The sequence below is a fragment of the Ambystoma mexicanum genome, chromosome 12 (genome assembly GCF_040938575.1).
Source record: "Ambystoma mexicanum isolate Mex_15411 chromosome 12, UKY_AmexF1_1, whole genome shotgun sequence".
In the NCBI taxonomy this organism is placed as follows: Eukaryota; Metazoa; Chordata; class Amphibia; order Caudata; family Ambystomatidae; genus Ambystoma; species Ambystoma mexicanum.
The window spans coordinates 455858537-455879685 of NC_090936.1; positions in this window are offsets into that span (position 1 = coordinate 455858537).

The following is a 21149-nucleotide window of genomic DNA, read 5'->3' on the forward strand; positions in this document are numbered from 1 at the left end:
TGTGTGCCATTTATAGACTTGGTACATACATCATGCATGCCTAGATGCCTTTTTGGGCCTTAGTTTCGCGCTCTATACATTCTCAAATAATAATAATACGCTCTGCTCTTCTGCCTGTGTGCTCACTGAGATTCTCAGAGCAATCTTCCATTCATGAAACTCTTTTTGTCTATTTTTGAGAATGTTGGATAACTTTTGTATATTTGTATATCTTAAGCAGCACATCTCTGTTCTATGGAAAAGGCAAAAGAAGTTATGCACTGTCAGAGAGGCTTGAACCTCTACGCAACCAATCGCGTGGTCGCAATGTGCTTACAAGTATATATGCAGGGACGTCATTTGATCAAAATGCCAGGGGTAGTGGAAGTGACATCACATGCCCCCCCCGTGTGACATCACAGGAAGTGATGTCATATGACCCCCACCCCACGTGACATCGCCGGAATTGGCATCCTAAGGCAGCATCCCTTAGTACACTAAGAAATCATCATATGTAGCAGTGTGTCAAGGCCCATATTATCACAAAGTGTATGAACCCAAATGATAAATCCCCTCTTTATGTGGATCTGCCCTGTTATTTCAACATGACTACAGAGCGAAATCACATTCTGGGGGGGACAAGGGTGGATAGGTGGGTGTAGGGATAAGGGAAAGCCAGGATAGAAGGGGGAGAATATTTCAGCAGAAAACACATGTTCTTTTACAGTTGCTCTTCCTTCACTGGCACAGCGCCACCTGATATCATGGGGTGCACAAGTCTGGGGTTAGGCGCCTGCGCACTTCACCCCTCCAGTGAATGCTGTGGACCGGAGCTGCTCAGAACTGGCCCTCTAAACTGCAGCAAAAGAAAATCTGCTGCAAGACCAGGAGCTCTGTGTGCAACCAACCTACTCAAACACTTTACTTTTGCTTTCTTTCACCAATAAATCAGGGCGGTGGACCAGAGCTGCTCAGCGCTGGCCCTCTTGACTGCAGCAAAATAAATTCTGCTACAAGACCAGGGGCTCTGTGTGCAACCAACCTATTCGCACACTTTACTTTTTCTTTCTTTCAATAATAAATCAAGCAAACTTTACTTTTTGGCATATCAAGCTATTAGACCTTATGGGCATGAACACATTTTCAAAGTGTGCTGCTTCATTGTGGACCATCATGCATTACTTATGCTTTGGGTCACCGTGTGCTCAGCCCTGAGAGGAATCCCACGTGCCTCGGTGTGGCTGGCTGCTGCTGCACCAAGAGCTCTGCTCTTCCCTGCATCAGTGCCGGATGCACTGGGGCGCCACGCTGCTTACACTGGCCAGGCCTGGGTGGCGTCAGGTCTGGAGCTTGCTCGTTTTTTATAAATACTTTGTAACAAACTATTTATAAAAAAGCGCAAGCTCCAGGTTCCAGGCCAGAGGTCGCAGAATTATGCCAGGTGTCGCTGGGGAAACGGCAGAGGTAGCTCTTGCAACGTTTGGCGACCCCAATTGACATCCCTGTATGTATGATTTCAAAAACAGAGCACACAGCGTCGGTGTGTGCCAGGTGCCATTTTAAGGGTGCCATTCAGTGGCTATGCTGCAGGACTGTAGATATGGCAAAATGTAACGTATTGCTAAACTTCTGAAGAAGGGCTGTACCAATTACCCTAGCTGAAAGAGTGGAGTTGCGCAGTTTGTTTTCTTTAGGCATATCCTATTAATTTCTTCCAAGAACGGCAATGGAAACCAGGAAGCATCCAGAACAAAGGGGGAACAGGGAGTGGTCCTGGGAGCTGCCATTCTTGAAACAACACTCCCACTCCAAAGAAAAGAGAAGGTTCTTGAAACAACACTCCCACTCCAAAGAAAAGAGAAGGTTTGGTCTGGGAAATAACAGCCCTCGCGTGAAGGTGAAGTTTCAAACACTTCAGTTGTGTGCGGGACTATCCTTTAAATTGAAAGGCTATCTGGTTTTGAGGTAGAAAGCGGATCAGCAAATCGCAAGGTCCGGGTAGAGGTGTATAGTTGTACTGATTTGTGATTTCTAGCATGAACTTTGCACCTCACCATGGTATAAAGAGGCTTGTAGGATTTGTGTATGTGTATGCATTTACTGACTCAGTGTTTACTTTGTCATAACCATTGTCTCCACAGATATCAATTGCGTGCAGATATATTGTAATCTGCATCATGTATAGACAGTCTCCCTAATCTAGGATTACAGACTTTAGGTGTACCGATATTATTACAGCCTAATAACGTATCCCGCTATTGAACAGGGATCCCTTGCTTGACAGCTAGGCTTGTACTATATAAAACCCAGAAAATATATACTTCCTGCACGTTACACGCAGGCACCTTTTGTCACTCCAGTCTTCAGGTCCCATCGAACTCTCAGGTGGTAAAACCCTGTGCGAGACTGCGTCCTGTCTTGTCTTCCTATACCGGGTCAGCTTCACAGATAGGACAACTGTCCTAGACTGTCCAGCGGGAAGAAAGGAAGGTTGCATAGCCTAAATATGGCAACACGTAAGAGCAGTTTTACACTTAATAGATGTCAAATAGCATTTAAAACGATTATTGACCGTAAAAACCAGTTGCACGATGCAATTGAACACCAATGGGACATTCACGAGGCCTGAGAGACAATCATTTTGTGTTCAGAAAATCAATGGACTCACCACGGGCAGAATCATCAAACGTGTGCACCTTTGCTACACATTGAGCGAACGCTTTGATAAGACAAAATGCAGCAAATGAGTTTTGTCACAATCCGTATTAGTAACATATCTTTGCACTAAGGTCAAAACGATTCCAACTGCTTTTTTGTACTATGCTGGATAGCATTAAATGAATGGTGCGGACTATATCTCTTTGTCTTGTTATGTAGCAAACACAGTGTATACAACAGCCTGCCTCATGTACTCCCTGCTGAAAACATTCATGCGTGAAACCGATCGGGGCTAAACCTGTTTTCTCCATTCCTGTTATCTAAGCAGCACAACTGGCGCTAAATGCGTATACTCTTCCTTCTGCCCAAGGGAAAAGCCTCGATCATCTATCGGGCACCCGTTGGAATCAAGTTCATTCTTAGAGACAGCATAACAACATTATTTTTAAATTTGGTACAACGTGTCCTGTTTTTGTTATGAAGACTGTGCAGAGGGTATATGGCCTTCCTGTGACCTACGTAACAAGCCCTGGCCTTCGAGGCTTTTCTAAAAGGGCGTCTTCTTCTAGGCCAGTTAACGTAGATTCAAGGATGTTTCCTATTGCGAAGGCGACCAGTGTGTTTCGTTTTGCTTCATTGGGTAAACCCTGCCAAGCTAAGGAAATGCAACTAGCATCGCGCGCACGTGCAGAGAAACGAATCACGACCATTGGAGCCAACGGTATCAGCGTTCAGTGCCTTCCCGTGCATGCATGGTAAACTCGCGAATCCGAAACCACGCACAATGTACAGAATGCAGCACCTGACGAGGGACGACGGGAATACCGGTGGGACATTTATTGTGTTAGTGGAGTTATTTTTCCAAAATGTAATGGATAAAATACTTTTAGCAACAAGGCAAGGCTGCCATCCCTTGCTTCACAGCAGCAGTCATTTGGCATTCATCAGCCCTATATGTTAAGGGATATTTATACCACGCACTATCACCACCGTAGTGGTCCCCTGGCGCTCTGGCGGATCTGAAAGAAAGGTTGGTTAGGGTACGTTAGTAGGGCAAAGTTTGGATAGAGAGCAAGGGAGCTGTGATGTGCTGTTGGCAGCTTCAGTTCGGTTAACACTGTTCGCTGAGCTTTTTGGTGTGGTATCCGGTCGGTGTCTGTTGTGTGCTGTTGTGCAAGGCTCTGTGTGGTGTGTTTGTTGTTGCGCTGTAGTGGAGTGCATGTGGGTTGCTGTGGGTTAAGTGGTATAGTTGTGTTTGGTTAGAGTTTGAGAGGTGTATGATATGATATGGCATTTGTAACGCGCCTATGCACAAGTGTTTCAAGGTGCGACGATGCAAGGAAGGGGGACAGAGACAATGATCTTACTACGCCAAGTGACATTGAGATCGTGCAAGTGCAGGGGTGGTGGGAGGGGAAAAGTTCCAGGGGAAAGGGGAGGGGCCAGTGCTGTACATGGGATCAAAACACTAACAAGAAGTGCGGCCAGCAGGTGGCAGGTGCAAGGGTAAGTACAGACAGCAGGTATCCAAAAGTGCAAGTAGGAGGAACTGTAAGGTTACAGATACAGACCCAAGTGCAAGGGTTGCCGGGAGGCAGTGCAGGTGTGCAACTGGGTGGGTAGGCACCTTGGCCTAAAATCAGAGGGTAGCCAGATGACCAGTGCAGTATCAGACAGGAAATCAGCAGGAGATAGGAAGAGAGAAGGCAAAAGCAAAGAGGAAGGTCTTAAGGGTGCTTCCAGAACCAGAGATGTTTCTGCTTGAGTTTCAGAGAGGCAGGCAGACTGTTCCAGAGGGAGGCCCCCAGCCAAAGAAAGAGATGAAGAGCAGCGAGGTTTTAGTAGGGTATGTGATTAGCATTGTTGACTAAGAAGACGCGCATTCATTTTGTGTGTCTTTCATTAGATGACATTTCTTCCTTAAAGAGATCTTGTTTCAGCATGACATAAGGCTGTCTCTCACCTCTCTGTCCGCTAGTTTCCACAGTTCTGTCTTTGTTGTTTCTGAGGCTAGCTCTTACATCCCAGTCTGTGCCTGATGCAAACTGATCCCGTGGATCTATCCAGTTGGGACCTACACCCATACCCATAGCTCTATCTGTGTGGGAGGGGATTAGTTCAGTCCTTGCCACCATGTCCAGATTGACGGAAGGGAATCACCATATCTATGTCTATGTTGTTTTTCGTTGTGTGTGTCGGATAAGTCGTTTCGAATGTCAGTCCATCTCCAGGAAGTCTGCTAGGGTTTCGTGTGTGTCAGTCTAGTGCATTCCATCTTCTTATTACTAGCTTGGGTGAGGGTTTCTTAATGTAGTGCTATTGGTCTAGTTTAGGCTGGCGGATTAGCTTATATGGAGGGGCAGGTTTGAGGATAGTTGTCTTGTGGGCGTGAGGTAACAATTGGATAATTTGGATGCGAGGTGCGTTGGTTGGTGGTTTACACATGGGGTAATGTTGTCATGTCTGTCAGGGGATGCTTGGCAATGGGGAAGGTGGATGATTGTGCCTGCTGTTCGTGTCACTCTTGTTAGCTATTGTTCTGTCCTGATTGGATAGTTGCTGATATGCTTAGTTTTAGTCTGTAAGTGACAATTCTTCTGCTATAATTTTACTAAATATTGTTCCATTGCAAGGCTGGACGTGATGATGCTGACAGGAGTCTTGGCCTTGCAGATAGCTCACTGCTGCCCTCCTGATGGTCTCTTTATTTTGTAGGTGTTTGATTTTCTTTTGCTCCCCAATACCAGGTGAATAAAGGGAACATCATTCAGTGCAGCATGGCCTCATTGCGAGTTTGGTGGTATCTGGGCAGTAAATCTGACCAGATACCACCAAATTGAATTACCGTTACCGCCACTTGGTCCGGCGGAATTCCTGCCGGATTACAAGGGGCGGTGTAAATCCCCATTTTTTTCAAGTCCACAGGACTCTATGGGGCTTTTAAGGCGGAATTACTGTAGTGGTAATTCTGTCGATTTTTGCCGATTTTTCTGCGGAGAGTTGCAGGATTTACCTCCAGCATTTTGCTGGAGGTAAATCATCAACTCAAGGACCATACCTGTAATATGGCAGAGCGGGAAAAGTAGCAGTAATTCCGTTACCGCCAATCTTTTCCCGCTCCACCATACTTGTAATGAGGCCCATATTTTCTTTTTCTTCAGCTAACCCCAGTGGTTTATTAGAGGTGCAGCCTCCAGGCCAGTAGCGGTGTCATTGTAGGACAAAGAGGAAACCACAGCGAGTTTGAAATAAACATGTCTTTTCACACTAGGCTCTAAGTCTGTAGGTAAGAAATTACAATAATTCCATCTATTTACAGCTTCCGTTAAGCCTTTGAGAGCTGTGGTCTCATTCTCTGATTTACAAGTGAGGCTTACACATTTGGGGGTCAGGTTAATTACTCGGTCCCTCCCCTACGGCTCTAGTCTTCCCCTCATTTGTCATTCCCATCCTCAAATATCCTCATTTCTAGTCCAGAAATAGTCATGTTCTTGCTGTGACCCCCTAAAACATGTATGCAGTCCAATTCCGTTCGATAGAATGCTAGGTTTAGGCTACTATTTCTATAGCACAGGACCATCATTACCACTTGTTGAATTGAAGCGTTACACTCCCACTATGATGAATCGCACACCTTGTGAGGTAGAGTCGTGCCTGTCCTCCAGATGTAGCTCTGTTCGGTGACAGTGACTCCTCGCGCAAGGAAAAGCCATCAAAATCGCTAAATCATCGCAAAGGGCTGCGCTAACCCTGGACCAGTTTACAGGGCTGCCAAACAAGGAACGCAAAGCGGGTAACGTTCATATCAGGGGTATGCGGGAAGTTTTACACGCGATTAGCCAGGGTACGTGTATGACAGGGGTACGCGTGAAGTTTTACACGCGATTAGCCAGGGTACGTGTATTACAGGGGTACGCGGGAATTATCACACGCGATTTGGCTGGGTACTTGTATGACAAGGGTACGCGTGAAGTTTCACACGTGATTAGCCAGGGTATGTGTATTACAGGGGTACGCGGGAATTATCACACGCGATTTGGCTGGGTACGTGTATTACAGGGGTGCGCGGGAATAATCACACGCGATTTGGCTGGGTACCTGTATTACAGGGGTGCGCGGGAATTATCACACGCGATTTGGCTGGGTACGTGTATTACAGGGGTGCGCGGGAAGTTACACACGCGATTAGGCTGGGTGGGTCCTCACAGGTGTTCCCTGTACACCCTCCACAGCCCCTGCAGGCAGCCCACAAAACAGGGGACTACCCTGCACACCTGCTCATGTCTCCCACCCCCCACCCCCCCCAGCAGTGTGGGGCACCCTCCACCAGGCCCCCACTCATGTCCCCTATCACCCCCACCCCCCAGCCACCATGGGCAGCCCCCACCAGGCTCCCACCCATGTCTACCACCACCCCCACCCCCCAGCACTGTGGGGCAGCCTCCACCAGGCCCCCACTCATGTCTCCCACCACCCCCACCCCCCAGCCACCATGGGCAGCCCCCACCAGGCTCCCACCCATGTCTCCCACCACCCCCACCAGTGCAGGGGCAGCCTCCACCAGGCCCCCACTCATGTCCCCTATCACCCCCACCCCCAGCAGTGCAGGGGCAGCCTCCACCAGGCCCCCACTCATGTCCCCTATCACCCCCACCCCCAGCAGTGCAGGGGCAGCCTCCACCAGGCCCCCACTCATGTCTCCCCCCTCACCCCCCCAGCAGTGTGGGGCACCCTCCACCAGGCCCCCACCCATGTCTCCCACCACCCCCACCCCCCAGCCACCATGGGCAGCCTCCACCAGGCCCCCACTCACGTCTCCCACCCACCACACCCCCCAGCACTGTGGGGCACCCTCCACCAGGCTCCCACCCATGTATGTCTACCACCACCCCCACCCCCCCAGCCACCATGGGCAGCCCCCACCAGGCCCCCACTCATGTCTCCCACCCACCCGCACCCCCAGCAGTGCAGGGGCAGCCTCCACCAGGCCCCCACTCATGTCTCCCAACCACCCCACCCCCCAGCCACCATGGGCAGCCCCCACCAGGCTCCCACCCATGTCTACCACCACCCCACCCCCCAACAGTGCAGGGGCACCCTCCACCAGGCCCCCACTCATGTCCCCTATCACCCCCACCCCCCAGCCACCATGGGCAGCCTCCACCAGGGCCCCACTCATGTCTCCCACCCACCCCACCCCCCAGAACTGTGGGGCACCCTCCACCAGGCTCCCACCCATGTCTACCACCACCCCCACCCCCCAGCCACCATGGGCAGCCCCCACCAGGCCCCCACTCATGTCTCCCACCCACCCCCACCCCCCAGCAGTGCAGGGACAGCCTCCACCAGGCGCCCACTCATGTCTCCCACCCACCCCACCCCCCCAGCCACCATGGGCAGCCCCCACCAGGCTCCCACCCATGCCTACCACCACCCCCACCCCCACCCCCCAGCAGTGCAGGGGCACCCTCCACCAGGCCCCCACTCATGTCCCCTATCACCCCCACCCCCCAGCCACCATGGCCAGCCCCCACCCATGTCTCCCACCACCCCCACCCCCAAGCCACCATGGGCAGCCTCCACTAGGCCCCCACTCATGTCTCCCACCCACCCCACCCCCCAGCACTGTGGGGCACCCTCCACCAGGCTCCCACCCATGTCTACCACCACCCCCACCCCCCAGCCACCATGGGCAGCCCCCACCAGGCTCCCACCCATGTCTACCACCACCCCCACCCCCCAGCAGTGCAGGAGCACCCTCCACCAGGCCCCCACTCATGTCCCCTATCACCCCCACCCCCAGCAGTGCAGGGGCAGCCTCCACCAGGCCCCACTCATGTCCCCTATCACCCCCACCCCCCAGCCACCATGGGCAGCCCCCACCAGGCTCCCACCCATGTCTACCACCACCCCCACCCCCCAGCACTGTGGGGCAGCCTCCACCAGGCCCCCACTCATGTCTCCCACCACCCCCACCCCCCAGCCACCATGGGCAGCCCCCACCAGGCTCCCACCCAAGTCTCCCACCACCCCCGCCCCCAGCAGTGCAGGGGCAGCCTCCACCAGGCCCCCACTCATGTCCCCTATCACCCCCACCCCCAGCAGTGGAGGGGCAGCCTCCACCAGGCCCCCACTCATATCCCCTATCACCCCCACCCCCAGCAGTGCAGGGGCAGCCTCCACCAGGCCCCCACTCATGTCTACCACCCACCCCCACCCCCAGCCACCATGGGCAGCCCCCACCAGGCTCCCACCCATGTCTCCCACCACCCCCACCCCCCAGCCACCATGGGCATCCTCCACCAGGCCCCCACTCATGTCTCCCCCCCAACCCCCCCCAGCAGTGTGGGGCACCCTCCACCAGGCCCCCACCCATGTCTCCCACCACCCCCACCCCCAGCCACCATGGGCAGCCTCCACCAGGCCCCCACTCATGTCTCCCACCCACCCCACCCCCCAGCACTGTGGGGCACCCTCCACCAGGCCCCCACTCATGTCTCCCACCCACCCCCACCCCCCAGCCACCATGGGCAGCCCCCACCAGGCCCCCACTCATGTCTCCCACCCACCCCCACCCCCCAGCAGTGCAGGGGCAGCCTCCACCAGGCCCCCACTCATGTCTCCCACCCACCCCACCCCCCAGCCACCATGGGCAGCCCCCACCAGGCTCCCACCCATGTCTACCACCACCCCACCCCCAGCAGTGCAGGGGCACCCTCCACCAGGCCCCCACTCATGTCCCCTATCACCCCCACCCCCCAGCCACCATGGGCAGCCTCCACCAGGCCCCCACTCATGTCTCCCACCCACCCCACCCCCCAGCACTGTGGGGCACCCTCCACCAGGCTCCCACCCATGTCTACCACCACCCCCACCCCCCAGCCACCATGGACAGCCCCCACCAGGCCCCCACTCATGTCTCCCACCCACCCCCACCCCCCAGCAGTGCAGGGGCAGCCTCCGCCAGGCCCCCACTCATGTCTCCCACCCACCCCACCCCCCAGCCACCATGGGCAGCCCCCACCAGGCTCCCACCCATGCCTACCCCCACCCCCACCCCCCAGCAGTGCACGGGCACCCTCCACCAGGTCCCCACTCATGTCCCCTATCACCCCCACCCCCCAGCCACCATGGCCAGCCTCCACCAGGCCCCCACTCATGTCTCTCACCCCTCCCCCCAGCAGTGTGGGGCACCCTCCTCCAGGTCCCCACCCATGTCTCCCACCACCCCCACCCCCCAGCCACCATGGGCAGCCTCCACCAGGCCCCCACTCATGTCTCCCACCCACCCCAACCCCCAGCACTGTGGGGCACCCTCCACCAAGCTCCCACCCATGTCTACCACCACCCCCACCCCCCAGCCACCATGGGCAGCCCCCATCAGGCTCCCACCCATGTCTACCACCACCCCCACCCCCCAGCAGTGCAGGGGCACCCTCCAACAGGCCCCCACTCATGTCCCCTATCACCCCCACCCCCAGCAGTTCAGGGGCAGCCTCCACCAGGCCCCCACTCATGTCCCCTATCACCCCCACCCCCAGCAGTGCAGGGGCAGCCTCCACTAGGCCCCCACTCATGTCCCCTATCACCCCCACCCCCCAGCCACCATGGGCAGCCCCCACCAAGCTCCCACCCATGTCTACCACCACCCCCTCCCCCCAGCACTGTGGGGCAGCCTCCAACAGGCCCCCACTCATGTCTCCCACCACCCCCACCCCCCAGCCACCATGGGCAGCCCCCACCTGGCTCCCACCCATGTCTCCCACCACCCCCACCCCCAGCAGTGCAGGGGCAGCCTCCACCAGGCCCCCACTCATGTCCCCTATCACCCCCACCCCCAGCAGTGCAGGGGCAGCCTCCACCAGGCCCCCACTCATATCCCCTATCACCCCCACCCCCAGCATTGCAGGGGCAGCCTCCACCAGGCCCCCACTCATGTCTACCACCCACCCCCACCCCCCAGCCACCATGGGCAGCCCCCACCAGGCTCCCACCCATGTCTCCCACCACCCCCAGCCACCATGGGCAGCCTCCACCAGGCCCCCACTCATGTCTCCCCCCCAACCCCCCCCAGCAGTGTGGGGCACCCTCCACCAGGCCCCCACCCATGTCTCCCACCACCCCCACCCCCCAGCCACCATGGGCAGCCTCCACCAGGCCCCCACTCATGTCTCCCACCCACCCCACCCCCCAGCACTGTGGGGCACCCTCCAGGCTCCCACCCATGTCTACCACCACCCCCACCCCCCAGCCACCATTGGCAGCCCCCACCAGGCCCCCACTCATGTCTCCCACCCACCCCCACCCCCCAGCAGTGCAGGGGCAGCCTCCACCAGGCCCCCACTCATGTCTCCCACCCACCCCACCCCCCAGCCACCATGGGCAGCCCCCACCAGGCTCCCACCCATGTCTACCACCACCCCCACCCCCCAGCAGTGCAGGGGCACCCTCCACCAGGCCCCCACTCATGTCTCCCACCCACCCCACCCCCCAGCCACCATGGGCAGCCCCCACCAGGCTCCCACCCATGTCTACCACCACCCCCACCCCCCAGCAGTGCAGGGGCACCCTCCACCAGGCCCCCACTCATGTCCCCTATCACCCCCACCCCCCAGCCACCATGGCCAGCCTCCACCAGGCCCCCACTCATGTCTCCCACCCCCCACCCCCCCAGCAGTGTGGGGCACCCTCCACCAGGCCCCCACCCATGTCTCCCACCACCCCCACCCCCCAGCCACCATGGTCAGCCTCCACCAGGCCCCCACTCATGTCTCCCACCCACCCCACCCCCCAGCACTGTGGGGCACCCTCCACCAGGCTCCCACCCATGTCTACCACCACCCCCACCCCTCAGCCACCATGGGCAGCCCCCACCAGGCCCCCACTCATGTCTCCCACCCACCCCCACGCCCCAGCAGTACAGGGGCAGCCTCCACCAGGCCCCCACTCATGTCTCCCACCCACCCCACCCCCCAGCCACCATGGGCAGCCCCCACCAGGCTCCCACCCATGTCTACCACCACCCCCACCCCCCAGCAGTGCAGGGGCACCCTCCACCAGGCCGCCACTCATGTCTCCCACCCACCCCACCCCCCAGCCACCATGGGCAGCCCCCACCAGGCTCCCACCCATGTCTACCACCACCCCCACCCCCCAGCAGTGCAGGGGCACCCTCCACCAGGCCCCCACTCATGTCCCCTATCACCCCCACCCCCCAGCCACCATGGCCAGCCTCCACCAGGCCCCCACTCATGTCTCCCACCCCCCACCCCCCCCCAGCAGTGTGGGGCACCCTCCACCAGGCCCCCACCCATGTCTCCCACCACCCCCACCCCCCAGCCACCATGGGCAGCCTCCACCAGGCCCCCACTCATGTCTCCCACCCACCCCACCCCCCAGCACTGTGGGGCACCCTCCACCAGGCTCCCACCCATGTCTACCACCACCCCCATCCCCCAGCCACCATGGGCATCCCCCACCAGGCCCCCACTCATGTCTCCCACCCACCCCCACCCCCCAGCAGTGCAGGGGCAGCCTCCACCAGGCCCCCACTCATGTCCCCCTGCCCACAGGCCCTGACAATCCTCAAGCATGGGCCTCATGGCCAGCCACCACAGCCCAAAGACACAACCAAGTATTACATGCGCCCATGATACGACTCCAATGGAAACAATGTAAATCAACACATGTGTCTCACACACACACAATGGTTGCAAGTGAACCTGAAAACCCATATCATGACATGCATGAAAACAATGAGATGAAACCACACATTGAAGAATGAAAAAATCAAAATAATGTATTAAAAACAACAGTAAAGGCAATCAAAATTAAACAAAATACACAAGTAAAAAAATAACAAAATCAAGCTGGCTGTCCCTTTTCAAATTAAAATCAATAAATGATAATCCAAAAATATGTATTCCAAAGTTCAAGTCCATAAAAATGAAATGAAGGGAAAAAAGAAATAGAAAACCATTGCTCCATGGAAAAAAATATTCATAGTAAAAAAAATATCCAAATGCAAAGTCCAACTATGTACAAAGTATTCAGGGTCCATCATCCCAACAGAAGAAATGAAACCTACCAAAAAACCTACCTAAAATGGAACTACATACAAAACGTGGAGCAGTGTCCGTCGACTCCAAATAAAAATAAACTATAAAGGAAACTTATCACTAAATAACTATATACAATGGCGGCGGGCCAGTCCAGCGGCTCACTCAGTGGTGTTCCGGGCCAGGGCATCATCGAACTCCTTGTCTATGTCCCGGAGGCGGTCCTGTTCCATGGCCCCGAGGGTCCGCAGGGACGCAGACATGTTCACCTCCAACTCCCTGCGGAATGCCTCGAGGCACTCGGCCCGCCTCAGGGCCCTCCGCATGGAGTTCTCCGCCCTGACCATCGTGAGCCGCGCCTCTTCCGCCCGCCGCCGCTCCGCATCTATGGCGTGGCCCAACCGCTGCCACACGGAAGACACTTCCCTTCCAGGGTCCTCCTGCCCTCCGGCCGATGCCTGCCCCTCCGATGTTGAAGGCCCCGAGCTATCGTGACTCCCACCTACAGCCTCCTGCTGCTGCAGCTGCTGCTGTCCATGTGCCCTGTCTGATGGTGCCTGCACATCCTCCTCCAGCTGGGGTGCAGTCGTTGATGTGGCCACCCCTGCTGGACATCCGACTCCCGACTGTGGCAGGGATCTGTTGTCCACCAGCCTGGCCGCATGGTCGGAGGCAGCTCCACAGGGCACCCAGGTGACACATGGGTGGGAAGATGGCATGGAGGACGACTGGGGCATAGGGGGTTCCGTGGAGGAGGGGGTCGTGCCATAGCTTCCAGAGGCGGATCGTGACACCTACATGAAAAAGCATGATAAACAAAACAATACAATTGGTCTCAAATGTAATCCTGCTCCTCACCGGAAGCCAGTGGAGCTTGATTAGCAAGTGCGAGGCAGAGGACCGAAATGGTGCATTAAGCACCATGCACGTAGCAGCATTTTGGAGGACTTGGAGACGATCAGAATGTCAGGTTGACCCAGTTAAATCCCATTGCAGTAGTCTAAAGTGCCCCTAATGGAGGGGTGACGACCGAAGCCCCAAACGGCAAAGGCACAAAAGGGAGTACTTTTCTAAAATGTCAAAGTTTATGGAACCCTGACCTGCAGATTGCAGCAATCTGCCCTTCCATATACCCTGAGGGCAGCAACTTCACCCCTAGGCTCTTCACCGAGAAACTAGGAGCGGGACAAGTACCCAAAGAGTCCAGCCCAATGGTGGAGCGGCAAGAGTGCAGGAGTGGCCCCCTTTCGGAGGAACCATGGCCTGGGAGCAGAAACCATCATCTAGCACATCCTGCCATTAAGCCATGTTCCAAATTCATTCTGAAAGAGGTGCAGGTGAAAACGTTGACCTTGCATCCTACCAGCCCATAGGCTGTAACCTCTTATTATAAGAGACAACAAGCTCTGCTTTTTAACTTTTTCATGAAATGTAATTTGGGTATGTAGGCTTCCTAATGGAAATTCCGATGGGGAATTGATACACACAAAAATACAATTTGAAAATTGCACCCGCCATTCCTTAGATGTTCAATTTTTAAATTCTCAAAATGTATCTATCTTTTGGCCATGCGCACAACACCTGGAAAATAACACAAACAAAAATCAAGACACGAAATTCCAAAAACTCTGTTTTTGGAGACATAAACGTTGGAAAAATTAAAAAAAAATCTAAAAATATGAAAAATTACCTTGAGGAGCACAATATTCCAACAAATCAGAATATCTGGCAGAAATGGCACAGACATTTAAAAAGTCTGAAATTAGTAACATTCCGAAAAGTTAAAGAAATCAGAAACATCACGATTTTTCCCAGAAATAATGTTGGTCTGAAATATCTGAAAGCTTACAATGTTGTTTTTCACATGTGAATGTAAAAAACAAATAAAAAATAAAAAATAAATGAGTGAATAAACATGAAATAGATACTTTTCTAAATAGGAGTTAAGATTACAGTCTACGAAAGTAAAATCTATACACATTGGAAATGCCAGTGTTAAGGTACACGCACACATCATAACATAACTTCATACTTAAAATCTGTGTTGTGAGCTTTAGCTCTAGCGATTAAAGTTTGATGAGAGAGTATGTGTACCCTAACGTTGACATGTGTGCCATTTATAGACTTGGTACATACATCATGCATGCCTAGATGCCTTTTTGGGCCTTAGTTTCGCGCTCTATACATTCTCAAATAATAATAATACGCTCTGCTCTTCTGCCTGTGTGCTCATTGAGATTCTCAGAGCAATCTTCCATTCATGAAACTCTTTTTGTCTATTTTTGAGAATGTTGGATAACTTTTGTATATTTGTATATCTTAAGCAGCACATCTCTGTTCTATGGAAAAGGCAAAAGAAGTTATGCACTGTCAGAGAGGCTTGAACCTCTACGCAACCAATCGCGTGGTCGCAATGTGCTTACAAGTATATATGCAGGGACGTCATTTGATCAAAATACCAGGGGTAGTGGAAGTGACATCACATGCCCCGCCCCGTGTGACATCACAGGAAGTGATGTCATATGACCCCCACCCCACGTGACATCGCCGGAATTGGCATCCTAAGGCAGTATCCCTTAGTACACTTAGAAATCATCATATGTAGCAGTGTGTCAAGGCCCATATTATCACAAAGTGTATGAACCCAAATGATAAATCCCCTCTTTATGTGGATCTGCCCTGTTATTTCAACATGACTACAGAGCGAAATCACATTCTGGGGGGGACAAGGGTGGATAGGTGGGTGTAGGGATAAGGGAAAGCCAGGATAGAAGGGGGAGAATATTTCAGCAGAAAACACATGTTCTTTTACAGTTGCTCTTCCTTCACTGGCACAGCGCCACCTGATATCATGGGGTGCACAAGTCTGGGGTTAGGCGCCTGCGCACTTCACCCCTCCAGTAAATGCTGTGGACCGGAGCTGCTCAGAACTGGCCCTCTAAACTGCAGCAAAAGAAAATCTGCTGCAAGACCAGGAGCATAGTGTGCAACCAACCTACTCAAACACTTTACTTTTGCTTTCTTTCACCAATACATCAGGGCGGTGGACCAGAGCTGCTCAGCGCTGGCCCTCTTCACTGCAGAAAAATAAATTCTGCTACAAGACCAGGGGCTCCGTGTGCAACCAACCTACTCGCACACTTTACTTTTTCTTTCTTTCAATAATAAATCAAGCAAACTTTACTTTTTGGCATATCAAGCTATTAGACCTTATGGGCATGAACACATTTTCAAAGTGTGCTGCTTTATTGTGGACCATCATGCATTACTTATGCTTTGGGTCACCGTGTGCTCAGCCCTGAGAGGAATCCCACGTGCCTTGGTGTGGCTGGCTGCTGCTGCACCAAGAGCTCTGCTCTTCCCTGCCTCAGTGCCGGATGCACCGGGGCGCCACACTGCTTACACTGGCCAGGCCTGGGTGGCGTCAGGTCTGGAGCTTGCTCGTTTTTTATAAATACTTTGTAACAAACTATTTATAAAAAAGCGCAAGCTCCAGGTTCCAGGCCAGAGGTCGCAGAATTATGCCAGGTGTCGCTGGGGAAACGGCAGAGGTAGCTCTTGCAACATTTGGCGACCCCAATTGACATCCCTGTATGTATGATTTCAAAAACAGAGCAGACAGCGTCGGTGTGTGCCAGGTGCCATTTTAAGGGTGCCATTCAGTGGCTATGCTGCAGGACTGTAGATATGGCAAAATGTAACGTATTGCTAAACTTCTGAAGAAGGGCTGTACCAATTACCCTAGCTGAAAGAGTGGAGTTGCGCAGTTTGTTTTCTTTAGGCATATCCTATTAATTTCTTCCAAGAACGGCAATGGAAACCAGGAAGCATCCAAAACAAAGGGGGAACAGGGAGTGGTCCTGGGAGCTGCCATTCTTGAAACAACACTCCCACTCCAAAGAAAAGAGAAGGTTTGGTCTGGGAAATAACAGCCCTCGCGTGAAGGTGAAGTTTCAAACACTTCAGTTGTGTGCTGGACTATCCCTTAAATTGAAAGGCTATCTGGTTTTGAGGTAGAAAGCGGATCAGCAAATCGCAAGGTCCGGATAGAGGTGTATAGTTGTACTGATTTGTGATTTCTAGCATGAACTTTGCACCTCACCATGGTATAAAGAGGCTTGTAGGATTTGTGTATGTGTATGCATTTACTGACTCAGTGTTTACTTTGTCATAACCATTGTCTCCAAAGATATCAATTGCGTGCAAATATATTGTAATCTGCATCATGTATAGACAGTCTCCCTAATCTAGGATTACAGACTTTAGGTGTACCGATATTATTACAGCCTAATACCGTATCCCGCTATTGAACAGGGATCCCTTGCTTGACAGCTAGGCTTGTACTATATAAAACCCAGAAAATATATACTTCCTGCACGTTACACGCAGGCACCTTTTGTCACTCCATTCTTCAGGTCCCAAAGAACTCTTAGGTGGTAAAACCCTGTGCGAGACTGCGTCCTGTCTTCTCTTCCTATACCGGGTCAGCTTCACAGATAGGACAACTGTCCTAGACTGTCCAGCGGGAAGAAAGGAAGGTTGCATAGCCTAAATATGGCAACACGTAAGAGCAGTTTTACACTTAATAGATGTCAAATAGCATTTAAAACGATTATTGACCGTAAAAACCAGTTGCACGATGCAATTGAACACCAATGGGACATTCACGAGGCCTGAGAGACAATCATTTTGTGTTCAGAAAATCAATGGACTCACCACGGGCAGAATCATCAAACGTGTGCACCTTTGCTACACATTGAGCGAACGCTTTGATAAGACAAAATGCAGCAAATGGGTTTTGTCACAATCCGTATGAGTAACATATCTTTGCACTAAGGTCAAAACGATTCCAACTGCTTTTTTGTACTATGCTGGATAGCATTAAATGAATGGTGCGGACTATATCTCTTTGTCTTGTTATGTAGCAAACACAGTGTATACAACAGCCTGCCTCATGTACTCCCTGCTGAAAACATTCATGCGTGAAACCGATCGGGGCTAAACCTGTTTTCTCCATTCCTGTTATCTAAGCAGCACAACTGGCGCTAAATGCGTATACTCTTCCTTCTGCCCAAGGGAAAAGCCTCGATCATCTATCGGGCACCCGTTGGAATCAAGTTCATTCTTAGAGACAGCATAACAACATTATTTTTAAATTTGGTACAACGTGTCCTGTTTTTGTTATGAAGACTGTGCAGAGGGTATATGGCCTTCCTGTGACCTACGTAACAAGCCCTGGCCTTCGAGGCTTTTCTAAAAGGGCGTCTTCTTCTAGGCCAGTTAACGTAGATTCAAGGATGTTTTCTATTGCGAAGGCGACCAGTGTGTTTCGTTTTGCTTCATTGGGTAAACCCTGCCAAGCTAAGGAAATGCAACTAGCATCGCGCGCACGTGCAGAGAAACGAATCACGACCCTTGGAGCCAACGGTATCAGCGTTCAGTGCCTTCCCGTGCATGCATGGTAAACTCGGGAATCCGAAACCACGCACAATGTACAGAATGCAGCACCTGACGAGGGACGACGGGAATACCGGTGGGACATTTATTGTGTTAGTGGAGTTATTTTTCCAAAATGTAATGGATAAAATACTTTTAGCAACAAGGCAAGGCTGCCACCCCTTGCTTCACAGCAGCAGTCATTTGGCATTTATCAGCCCTATATGTTAAGGGATATTTATACCACGCACTATCACCACCGTAGTGGTCCCCTGGCGCTCTGGCGGATCTGAAAGAAAGGTTGGTTAGGGTACGTTAGTAGGGCAAAGTTTGGATAGAGAGCAAGGGAGCTGTGATGTGCTGTTGGCAGCTTCAGTTCGGTTAACACTGTTCGCTGAGCTTTTTGGTGTGGTATCCGGTCGGTGTCTGTTGTGTGCTGTTGTGCAAGGCTCTGTGTGGTGTGTTTGTTGTTGCGCTGTAGTGGAGTGCATGTGGGTTGCTGTGGGTTAAGTGGTATAGTTGTGTTTGGTTAGAGTTTGAGAGGTGTATGATATGATATGGCATTTGTAACGCGCCTATGCACAAGTGTTTCAAGGTGCGACGATGCAAGGAAGGGGGACAGAGACAATGATCTTACTACGCCAAGTGACATTGAGATCGTGCAAGTGCAGGGGTGGTGGGAGGGGAAAAGTTCCAGGGGAAAGGGGAGGGGCCAGTGCTGTACATGGGATCAAAACACTAACAAGAAGTGCGGCCAGCAGGTGGCAGGTGCAAGGGTAAGTACAGACAGCAGGTATCCAAAAGTGCAAGTAGGAGGAACTGTAAGGTTACAGATACAGACCCAAGTGCAAGGGTTGCCGGGAGGCAGTGCAGGTGTGCAACTGGGTGGGTAGGCACCTTGGCGCAAAATCAGAGGGTAGCCAGATGACCAGTGCAGTATCTGACAGGAAATCAGCAGGAGATAGGAAGAGAGAAGGCAAAAGCAAAGAGGAAGGTCTTGAGGTGCTTCCAGAACCAGAGATGGTTCTGCTTGAGTTTCAGAGAGGCAGGCAGACTGTTCCAGAGGGAGGCCCCCAGCCGAAGAAAGAGATGAAGAGCAGCGAGGTTTTAGTAGGGTATGTGATTAGCATTGTTGACTAAGAAGACGCTCATTCATTTTGTGTGTCTTTCATTAGATGACATTTCTTCCTTAAAGAGATCTTGTTTCAGCATGACATAAGGCTGTCTCTCACCTCTCTGTCCGCTAGTTTCCACAGTTCTGTCTTTGTTGTTTCTGAGGCTAGCTCTTACATCCCAGTCTGTGCCTGATGCAAACTGATCCCGTGGATCTATCCAGTTGGGACCTACACCCATACCCATAGCTCTATCTGTGTGGGAGGGGATTAGTTCAGTCCTTGCCACCATGTCCAGATTGACGGAAGGGAATCACCATATCTATGTCTATGTTGTTTTTCGTTGTGTGTGTCGGATAAGTCGTTTCGAATGTCAGTCCATCTCCAGGAAGTCTGCTAGGGTTTCGTGTGTGTCAGTCTAGTGCATTCCATCTTCTTATTACTAGCTTGGGTGAGGGTTTCTTAATGTAGTGCTATTGGTCTAGTTTAGGCTGGCGGATTAGCTTATATGGAGGGGCAGGTTTGAGGATAGTTGTCTTGTGGGCGTGAGGTAACAATTGGATAATTTGGATGCGAGGTGCGTTGGTTGGTGGTTTACACATGGGGTAATGTTGTCATGTCTGTCAGGGGATGCTTGGCAATGGGGAAGGTGGATGATTGTGCCTGCTGTTCGTGTCACTCTTGTTAGCTATTGTCCTGTCCTGATTGGATAGTTGCTGATATGCTTAGTTTTAGTCTGTAAGTGACAATTCTTCTGCTATAATTTTACTAAATATTGTTCCATTGCAAGGCTGGACGTGATGATGCTGACAGGAGTCTTGGCCTTGCAGATAGCTCACTGCTGCCCTCCTGATGGTCTCTTTATTTTGTAGGTGTTTGATTTTCTTTTGCTCCCCAATACCAGGTGAATAAAGGGAACATCATTCAGTGCAGCATGGCCTCATTGCGAGTGTGGTGGTATCTGGGCAGTAAATCTGACCAGATACCACCAAATTGAATTACCGTTACCGCCACTTGGTCCAGCGGAATTCCTGCCGGATTACAAGTGGCGGTGTAAATCCCCATTTTTTTCAAGTCCACAGGACTCTATGGGGCTTTTCTGGCGGAATTACTGTAGTGGTAATTCTGTCGATTTTTGCCGATTTTTCTGCGGAGAGTTGCAGGATTTACCTCCAGCATTTTGCTGGAGGTAAATCATCAACTCAAGGACCATACCTGTAATATGGCAGAGCGGGAAAAGTAGCAGTAATTCCGTTACCGCCAATCTTTTCCCGCTCCACCATACTTGTAAGGAGGCCCATATTTTCTTTTTCTTCAGCTAACCCCAGTGGTTTGTTAGAGGTGCAGCCTCCAGGCCAGTAGCGGTGTCATTGTAGGACAAAGAGGAAACCACAGCGAGTTTGAAATAAACATGTCTTTTCACACTTGGCTCTAAGTCTGTAGGTAAGAAATTACAATAATTCCATCTATTTACAGCTTCTGTTAAGCCTTTGAGAGCTGTGGTCTCATTCTCTGATTTACAAGTGAGGCTTACACATTTGGGGGTCAGGTTAATTACTCGGTCCCTTCTCTACGGCTCTAGTCTTCCCCTCATTTGTCATGCCCATCCTCAAATATCCTCATTTCTAGTCCAGAAATAGTCATGTTCTTGCTGTGACCCCCTAAAACATGTATGCAGTCCAATTCCGTTCGATAGAATGCTAGGTTTAGGCTACTATTTCTATAGCACAGGACCATCATTACCACTTGTTGAATTGAAGCGTTACACTCCCACTATGATGAATCGCACACCTTGTGAGGTAGAGTCGTGCCTGTCCTCCAGATGTAGCTCTGTTCGGTGACAGTGACTCCTAAAAATCAAAGTGGCTGCAGCAACCCCCACTGCCAAAAGGGGAAGCCATTTGTA